Consider the following 9,797-nt stretch of genomic DNA (forward strand, 5'->3'; position numbering starts at 1 on the left):
TCGATCGCTGTGTCTAAAGTGAAAGTAAACCGTTCCGGGCAGCTTAGTCGGTGAAATCGTCTCATCCTGAATAGCTGAGAGGACGGGGGGAGGGTCCCTACCTGCCTCCTGTCCATCCGATCGGCACTCTGCTGCTCCATGCCTGAGATCCAGGCTGTTGCAGCAGAGCACCGAAAACACTGATCAATGCTATGCTATGGCATAGCACTGAACAGTGTATGCAATCAGAAGATTGCATGTTATAGCCTCCTAAGGGAACTAAAAAAATAGTGTGAAAAAACCCTTCCCTAATAAAAGTTTGAATAAAAAAATGTATAAATAATTAAATGTCCAAACTATAAAAATATACCGTTAATTAAACTGCACGGTCAATGGCGTACACGTGAAAAAAAATTCCAAAGTCCAAAATTGCGTATTTTTGATCTTTTTGATATTTTTGACCCTTCACGTCACCTGTACACATGATCAGTATAAAGGTACGCAATAGGTGAAACACTTGGTTCACACATATAAATAGCAGTCACAGGTAATATGATTTATGGCCGGACGAAGCACGCCAAGCGTGCGAAACAGGAGTTTGGTCGCCATTCACTGTCCCCCCACTACCCCTCTCTTCTGTACCCACAATGTGAGTATGTCTCAATAAAGAAGACTTGCAAGCTGAACTGGTGAGTGCCAGTATTTTCTGTTATTCTATGGACCATAGTTAAATGATCTTTATTCACTTTTTTTTCACTTTTTTTTTTGCAATGTTATAGCTCCCATAGTGGGCTATAACACAGCACACACTGATCTCTTACACTGAGCATTGTTATCCCATAGGAGACTATAACACTGCACACACTGATCTCTCATACTGATCATTGTTATCCCATAGGGGGCTATAACACTGCACACACTGATCTCTTATACTGATAATTACTATCCCATAGGAGACTATAACACTGCACACACTGATCTCTTATACTGATCATTGTTATCCAATAGGGGACTATAACACTGCACACACTGATCTCTTATACTGATCATTGTTATCCCATAGGGGACTATAACACTGCACACACTGATCTCTTATACTGATCATTGTTATCCCATAGGAGACTATAACACTGCACACACTGATCTCTCATAATGATCATTGTTATCCCATAGGGGGCTATAACACTGCACACAGTGATCTCTTATACTGATCATTGTTATCCCATAGGGGGCTATAACACTGCACAAACTGATCTTTTACATTGATCAGTTGTTTCTCATAAGAAACCACTGATCGATGATTCTGCTGTTTGACTGCTCATGCCTGGATCTCAGGCACTGAGCAGTCATTCGGCGATCGGACAGCAAGGAGGAAAGGTAGGGATCCTCTGGCTGTCATGTAAGCTGTTCGGGATGCTGCAATTTCACCGCGGCGATCCCGAACAGCTCCCTGAGCTAACCAGCATGATTTTACTTTCACTTTAAATGCAGCGTTCAACTTTGAACGCCACGTCTAAAGGGTTAATAGTGCGCTATTAGCCAAGGGTCCCCGCATTATAGATCGGGAGCGGACTCATGATGCACACGTACGTCATGGGTCCTTAAGAGGTTAAAGAGATCATGAGGGGCCTGGATACATTCTTGACAGTAATAATATTACATGTTATTGATACTAGATTGATAGGGATAGAATGTTGATCCAGGGATTTATTCTGCCATATTAGAGTTGGGAAGAAATGTTTCCTCTGGTATGGGGCAAATGGCAACTCAGTAGGGAGCCAAAAAGGATATAGGTTGAACTTGATTGACTATTTTTTCAACCTCACTTGCCTCAAGGCCGTCAGTTTGTCGATCTAATACTCCAGACTGCTGGAGCGGGAGCATATACGGCAGAAATGGTCCAGCATTGTTAACCCCTTAAGGACCACAGGTTTTTCTGTTTTTGCACTTTTGTTTTTTCCTCCTCACGTTTAAAAAGTCATAACCCTTTAAATTTTGCACCTAAAAATACATAACATGGCTTATTTTTTGCACCACCAATTCTACTTTGCAGTGACATCAGTCATTTTACCCCAAAATCTACGGCGAAACAGAAAGAAAAATCATTGTGCAACGAAATTTAAGAAAAAACGCCATTTTGTAACTTTTGCAGGCTTCCGTTTCTACGCAGTAAATTTTTTGGTAATAATGACACTGTATCTTTATTCTGTAGGTCCATACGATTAAAATGATCCCCTACTTATATAGGTTTGATTTTGTCGCACTTCTGGAAATCATAACTACATGCAGGAAAATTGATACGTTTAAAATTGTCATCTTCTGACCCCTAGAACTTTTTTACTTTACCGCATATGGGGCGATATGAAGGCTCATTCTTGCGCCGTGATCTGAAGTTTTTAGCGGTACCATTTTTGTATTGATCAGACTTTTGATCGCTTTTTATTCATTTTTTCATGATGTAAAAAGTGACCAAAAATATGTTATTTTGGAATTTGGAATTTATTGTGTGTACCCCATTTTATCTTGTGGTTTAATTAATGATATATTTTTATAGATTGGACATTTACGCACGCAGCGATACCAAATATGTTTAATATTTATTTTTATTTACATGTTTTTTTTATGGGAAAAAGGGGGGGGGGTGATTTGGACTTTTATTAGGGAAAGGGTTAAATCACATTTATTTACTTTTTTTTACACTTTTTTTTGCAGTGTTATAGCTCCCATAGGGGGCTATAACACTGCATGCACTGATCTTATACACTGATCACTGCAAAGCCATAGCATCTCAGGCTTGGAGCAATCAATCGCCGAACGGACGGGCCAGAGGAAGGTAAGAGGAGCTTCGCTCACGTCCTAGCTGATCGGGACACCACATTTTCACTGCGGCCCCACTGATCAGCCCCCCTGAGCAGCCAGGAAGCTTTTACTGAACTTCGAACACCCCGTCTAAAGGGTTTATAGCGTGCAGCACAGCGATCACTGCGGCTCGCTATTAGCCCCGGGTCCTGGCATGAGTTACATGCCAGGACTGACCCACTATGACATGCGGTCACCACGTGACCCCGCGTTATATCACGGGAGCTGACCAAGGATGTAAATATACATCCTTCGTGGTTAAGGGGTTAAGTTTACACAGGCCAAAGATTCCATGTAATAGTCCCTTATGGGAACTAAAAAACAGTGAGCAAAAAAAATTAAGTGTTAATAAATGTGAATAAGCCCCTCCTCTTATACAAGCTTGAAAAATAAAATACAGTGACCCCCCGACCTACGATGGCCCCGACATATGATGAAATCGACATACGATGGCCTCTCAGAGGCCATCGCATGTCGATGTCAGCATCGACATACGATGCTTTTTTATGTCGGGGCCATCGCATTAACTGCTATCCGGCAGCGCCAAATGCTTAAGCTGCTGCCGGATAGCAGCTTAATGTTCCCCGTGTGGTGCGGTAAGTATTACTTACCCCTCCACGATGCTCCGGGGTGCCATCCGGGTCCAGCGCTGGTCTTCCGGCGTCTTCTCAGCCCTCTCTGATGACGTCAATACGCTGCTGCGCACGCCATCCAATAGGAATGGCGTACGCAGCGGCGTAATGACGTCGCTACGCAGGCCCAGTAAGGTCTTGCGGAAGACAGAAGAGGACCAGAGAAGACAGAAGAGGACCGGAGAAGACAGAAGAGGACCGGAGAAGACAGCGGAGGACCGGAGAAGACAGCGGAGAGCCCAGCGGAGGCCCGGGATCACCATCGGGAGCGGCGGGGACACCATCTCGAGCGGCGGGGACAGGTGAGTACAGCTTCTTATACTTTACATTGCACGGATCCCTCAACATGCGATGGATTCGACATACGAATTATCATCGTATGTTGAGGGACCACTGTAATGTAAACAAAATTAAACATCACTACATGTCCGAACTATTAAAATAAAACATTAATAAAACCGCACAGTTGAGGATGTAATCGGAAAAAAAAATCCAGAATTGCTGGATTAAAAATATGTATAAAAAAGCAATTAAAAAGTCCCATCAAAATAAAATTGGTACTAAAAAGACTACAAATCATAGCACAAAAAAATTATTCCTATACAGCCGTGTATACAGAAAAATATAAGGTGTATTATACTGGTCAGAAGGGGACAATTTTATTCATACTCATCTTACTTCCCAAAAGTTATAATTTTTAATAACTACTAAAAAAAACAAAAATAGAAATTGTGTATTGTTGAAATTGTATGGACCTACAAAATTAAGATAACAAGTCCTCCATGGGTCTGTAGGTGGAAAATTGAAAGGTTTATGGCTAGTAAATGGTGAGGAGGAAAAACCAAAAATTCACTGTTGAGTTAAAAATATAATAAAAATGTCCCATATTAAAAATTCTAATCACCCAATTTTCCCATTTTTCTAATAAAAAAAGGTAAAAAACAAACAAACAAACAAAACATCAACATATTTGATATTATCACAGGCAGAAATATCTACACAGTAAACGGCACAGTAGATGGCATGAGCGTTAAAAAAAAAAAGCCAAATGTTAAAATTGTCACGTCAAATAAAAAAGGCAAGAAAGTAAAAAAGTTATAGGTTTTTAATTTTTAGCAGTAGTAAAACATAATGCAAACAAATCAAATTTTAATCGTACAGGACAGGTACAGGAGTACATGGGGCAGGGGATTATGGGAGGGCAGGAAACAACGGCGGGAATGAAGGTAGGTGGGCTGACCCAGAACCACATGTGAGATGCAGCCTATCAGTGTTCACTGACCCCTGTGATGTCACAGCCCCTATATAATCGGCGGCCATCTTGCCTCACTTCATTTCATCTATGCACTCAGATGGAGAGGACAGGACTGTGTGTGTGAATAGCTCATACCACAGCGTTACACTGCAACTGCTAGTCACATCAGCATTAGGGAAAGGCAGGAGTGCAGAGTGCTGTGCTGTTACTCTGAGAAGGATCATTGATTGCTAAACCTCCTATTCACGTTATTGAGCATTGCAGCGGAGAGGGACAGATAGCTGTCAGCTGCCTCATACAGATCTCCAAGCTGCCTGAACGTTATCATCCATCTCATCTCCTCATTTTTCAGCTCTATTGAGTTTTTTTTGCTCCACAAATCTTCTGCTGCTCAGAATTGTGTGACAGAGTGCAACTTAGGGTTTAATCCCTGGATTTTTTTTTTGTGGTGCTGCACTGTTGGGTCCTGCTGCTGTTCAGAAATAAGTCATATTAGTGTGGACTTTAGTGCCTTTTTACCATTTTTCACCTGTTACTCTGTCTCTGTGCTAAATTCAGTGTTATACCACTCGTTATACACCTGCCGGTGTATTAAAGAAAAAAAAGGTTTTCCTGCGTAAAAATACGCTTAACAGTGGCCTTATCATTGCAAAGGGCCTAAATACAAGCAAATAGCGCACCATATACCACCTTTTTTTCTGTCTCTTTGCTAAATTCAGTGTTATACCACACGTTATACACCTGCTGGTGTATTAAAGAAAATATTTTTTTTCCTGAGTAAAAATACGCTTAACACTGGCCTTATCATTGCAAAGGGCCTAAATACAAGCAAATAGTGTACCATATACCACCTTTTTTTCTGTCTCTGTGCTAAATTAAGTGTTATACCACACGTTATATACCTGCCGGTGTATTAAAGAAAAAAAAGGCTTAACAGTGGCCTTATACGCTTAACAGTGGCCTTATAATTGCAAAGAGCCTACATACAAGCAAATAGCGTACCTTATACTACCTTTTTTTCTGTCTCTGTGCTAAATTCAGTGTTATACCACACGTTATACACCTGCCGGTGTATTAAAGAAAAAAAAAAGTTTTTCCTGTGTACAAATACGCTTAACAGTGCGCTCATCAGTGCAAAGGGCATACATACAACAAAGGAGTGTACTATTTAGTAACTGTTATTCTGTCTAGGGCCTGTATACTTTGAAAGGACAGCCGTAAGTAATCGCCTGCTTCTGTTCTATACCCCCATAAACGCACTAAGTATGTCAGGCAGGGAAGTGCCAGGATGTGCACAGAGAAGGGGCAGAGGCCCACATACGTCAGGCAGAGTTGGCAGCAGACTTGGGGCGAGTGGCAGCAGGAGTCGCAGCAATAGGCCTGAGCTCCCGTTAACACCCAGCGGTCGTGTCGTCGACCCATCTCTCCTCGTCAATTGGTTTGCACACTCATCCCCATCATCACAAGTGGCATCTGACAACCCCAGTCAAGAGTCGGTGGGTTCCTCAGACACAACCCTCAGTTGGCATGGCCCGGGAGCAGTCCCTGTAATCCCATTGCCTTTGTCCTATGCTGTTCCCTCTCCCAAAGAAGTATCTCATGCTTTGGGTTCAGCTCCACTATTTAGCGAGGACGATGTAATAGAGGACAGTCAGCATCTAATGGGCAGCCAAGAATGTGAGGAGACATGCGTCCCTTGCTCCGCAAGGCGGCCAAGTAGTGATGTGGAGAGTGACGTGGGAGGCGGTGTTTCAATTGCTCAGGGTCCTGAGGCAGACACTGTTGTGGAACACGAGGAGGACATCAGTGACGTGCACACATCTTTTGATGATGATGAAGCCGATCGCAATTGGGAGCCGGGTGCAGAAGCCGGGGCTTCATCATCATCAGGAGAAGAGATTTGCTCTTTGTCTATGAGGCAGCAAGGCGGTAGCACGGTTGGCAATATGTGTGGTGGTGGCAGTAGTGGAAATTGAGGAGCCAAACGTGCCAGGGGGAGACCACCTGCTTCGTGGCAAGCAAACATTCAGGGAGGTAGTGAAACAGGGGTTCCTGGAGACGGCAGTGAAATAGTGCGAACTACGGGTGGGAAAATCAGCTACTCTGCGGTGTGGTTGTTCTTCATAAAGAATCCGGAGGACCTTAGCGTAGTCACATGCAAAATCTGTGGGCAGATAGTGAAGCATGGCCAGGGTCCCAATCTCGGCACCACGGCCCTGCGTCAACACATGATTTGCCACCATAAAGAAGCCTGGGATAACCGTGGCTCTGATGTAGTGGTCCAGCCTGCCGCATCACCCAGTGACCATCTGTTCTCTCCGTCATCCAGCCAAGGCTCCACCACCTCAGCCGAAGGGAGCATTGTGTCAAACCATCCTTTTTGCGCTCCTGCTTCCTCTGCTCGTAGTCAGTAATCGATCGGCGAAGCCATGTCCAAGAGACAACAGTATGCGCCCACTCATCCAACGGCGCAGAAGTTAAATGTGCTCCTGTCCAAGTTGCTGGTGTTGCAGTCCCTCCCTTTCCAACTGGTGGACTCTGCAGCTTTCAGGGAATTGATGGCTTGTGCCGAGCAGAGGTGGAGAGTCCCAAGCCGTCATTTCTTTGCGAAGAAGACAGTACCAGCCCTGCATAAGTTTGTACAAGAGAAGGTGAGCCAGTCCTTGAGCCTGTCGGTGTGTTCAAAAGTGCACGGCAGCGCCGATGTGTGGAGCTGTAACTACGGGCAGGGACAATACATGTTTTTTACGGCCCACTGGGTAAATGTTGTGCCTGCACAGCCACAGCAGCAACTTGGACAGGTCACACCGCTTCCTCCTCCACGTTCTCGCTCCCAGGCAGTTGGTCATTTTACAGTATGCGCCTCCTCCTCCTCCCCCGTGTCCTCCACTGCACATCCAAATCTCGGTGGTCCTTCATCGTACCACGTGTGTAGGGCACAGCGGTGTCAAGCCGTCCTTCACATGGTTTGCCTTGGCGAACCGAGTCACACAGGGGAGGAACTGCATATGTTGGACACACTATACGAACAAAGAAAAGCCATCACAGATTTTTTGATGATACAAGCAGATACGAGTACTCCCCTGTGTAACTTCAATGTGAACGAGTGGCAGCTCATACGTGACACCTGCCGTTTGCTGAGGCCCTTTGAGGAAGCCACATTTTTTGTTAGTCGCTCGAATTACGCCATGAACGACGTAATTCCACTCCTACATTTACTCCAAAAAATGATTGAAACCATGGCTGGTCACGGCAATGGAGATGTTGCACCTACATCAGAAGGCTACATGAGTCCTGTGGGGGATGAACTGGAGGAGGATGATGAGGGGCAGAGTGGAGCACAGTTTACGGTGGATGAGATGGCCGGTGTTTCTGGTCATTGGACAGGAGGGGAGGGGCAGGAGCAGCCAGAGGAGCTGGAGGGTTATTACAAGGGAGGCGAGACAGAGGACCCAGACACACCGTGGCAGTATGCAGTGAAGATGGAGGCAAGTAGTCCCAGTGAGTCACTGTCACAAATGGCACAATGCATGCTGAGTTGCCTGCGTAGTGACCCCCGAATTGTCAAAATTTGTCAGGACGATGATTTCTGGATCTCCACCTTATTAGACCCTCGCTACCGGCCCAGAATGGGGGCCTTTTTTACACTCACTGAGAGGGAGGACAAACTGACCTACTACAGAGAGATTCTACGTAGTCAGTTGGCTGATGCCACATGGTCCATCCACTCGCAGGTCTGACTCGGGGGGGCAGGAGCAGTACCGGCTCAATCAGCAGCAGCCTGAGTCTACAGTCGCTGATGAGTAGCTTCCTTCAGCCGCATAGTGAAGCTACTCATCAGCAGCAGGTGGACATGGAGCAGGACCTGAACCAGCAGGTGATGGCTTACCTCGACATGACCCTGACAACAACCGTTGAAAATCCGCTGGACTTCTGGGCAGCCAAATTAGATTTATGGCCGCAACTAGCGGAGTTTGCCCTGGAAAAGCTGTCCTGCCCGGCCAGTAGTGTGCCATCAGAGCGGGTGTTTAGTGCGGCCGGGGCCATAGTCACCCCAAGGCGAACTCGTCTGTTCACTAAAAATGTGGAGAGACTGACGTTTGTCAAGATGAATCAGGGATGGATCAGCCAGGATTTCCAGCCACCAATGACAGATGGGTGTGAGTAGATTGACCATGCTCCTACAACAAAAATTTCTCTATTGTGGTTTGTTATGAAACCCTCTGGGGCAGACCTGGGGATTGTACGGCCAGCTTGACACATACGGCCCTTTGATTGGCTCTGACCGGCCCGCGCTGATTGGGGGACAACTATGCTGCCTAATTTGGGGGACATCTATGCTGCCTAATCTGAGGGACAAGTATGCTCCAAATCTGGGTGACATCTATGCTGCCTAATATGGGGGACAACTATGGTCCTAATCTGGGGGACATCTATGCTGCCTAATCTGGGGGACAACTATGCTCCTAATATGGGGAAAACTGAAGCTTCTGGCTTTGGGCCTATAATTTTTTGAAGTTTAGAAGTAGCTAAATACATGCTTAATGCAAATGTCAACATTGATCTTTAAATGTAAGGGGTTATGAAACATTCTTGGGTACTGCGAATGACTGCTCCAGACTCATTCTGTGTCTTTCACAAACTACTTGCCTCCCTGGTGCCTCAGGCCTATAATTTTTTGAAGTTTAGCAGTAGCTAAATACATGCTTAATGCAAATGTCAACATTGATCTTTAAATGTAAGGGGTTATGAAAACCTCTTGGGTACTGCAAATGCATGCTCCAGACTCATTCTGTGTCTTTCAGGAACTACTTGCCTCCCTGGTGCCTCTGGCCTTGGGCCTTAAATTTTTGGATGTTTAGCAGTAGCTAAATACATTCTTAATGCAAATTTCAACAATGATTGTTAAATTCTCGGCGCTCTGCCAGGGCCTTCTTCTACCCCACCTGGGCTGATCCGAGGACCTCACTAACCAACTCACTAACTAATCCAATCGCTTATAGCGACGAACGGTGTGTACAAAGGGCAGGGACTTAATAAACACCAGGTTATGACCCTCACTTACTGGTAAT

Source organism: Hyla sarda, chromosome 3, assembly GCF_029499605.1.
Source record: "Hyla sarda isolate aHylSar1 chromosome 3, aHylSar1.hap1, whole genome shotgun sequence".
NCBI classification, from domain to species: Eukaryota; Metazoa; Chordata; class Amphibia; order Anura; family Hylidae; genus Hyla; species Hyla sarda.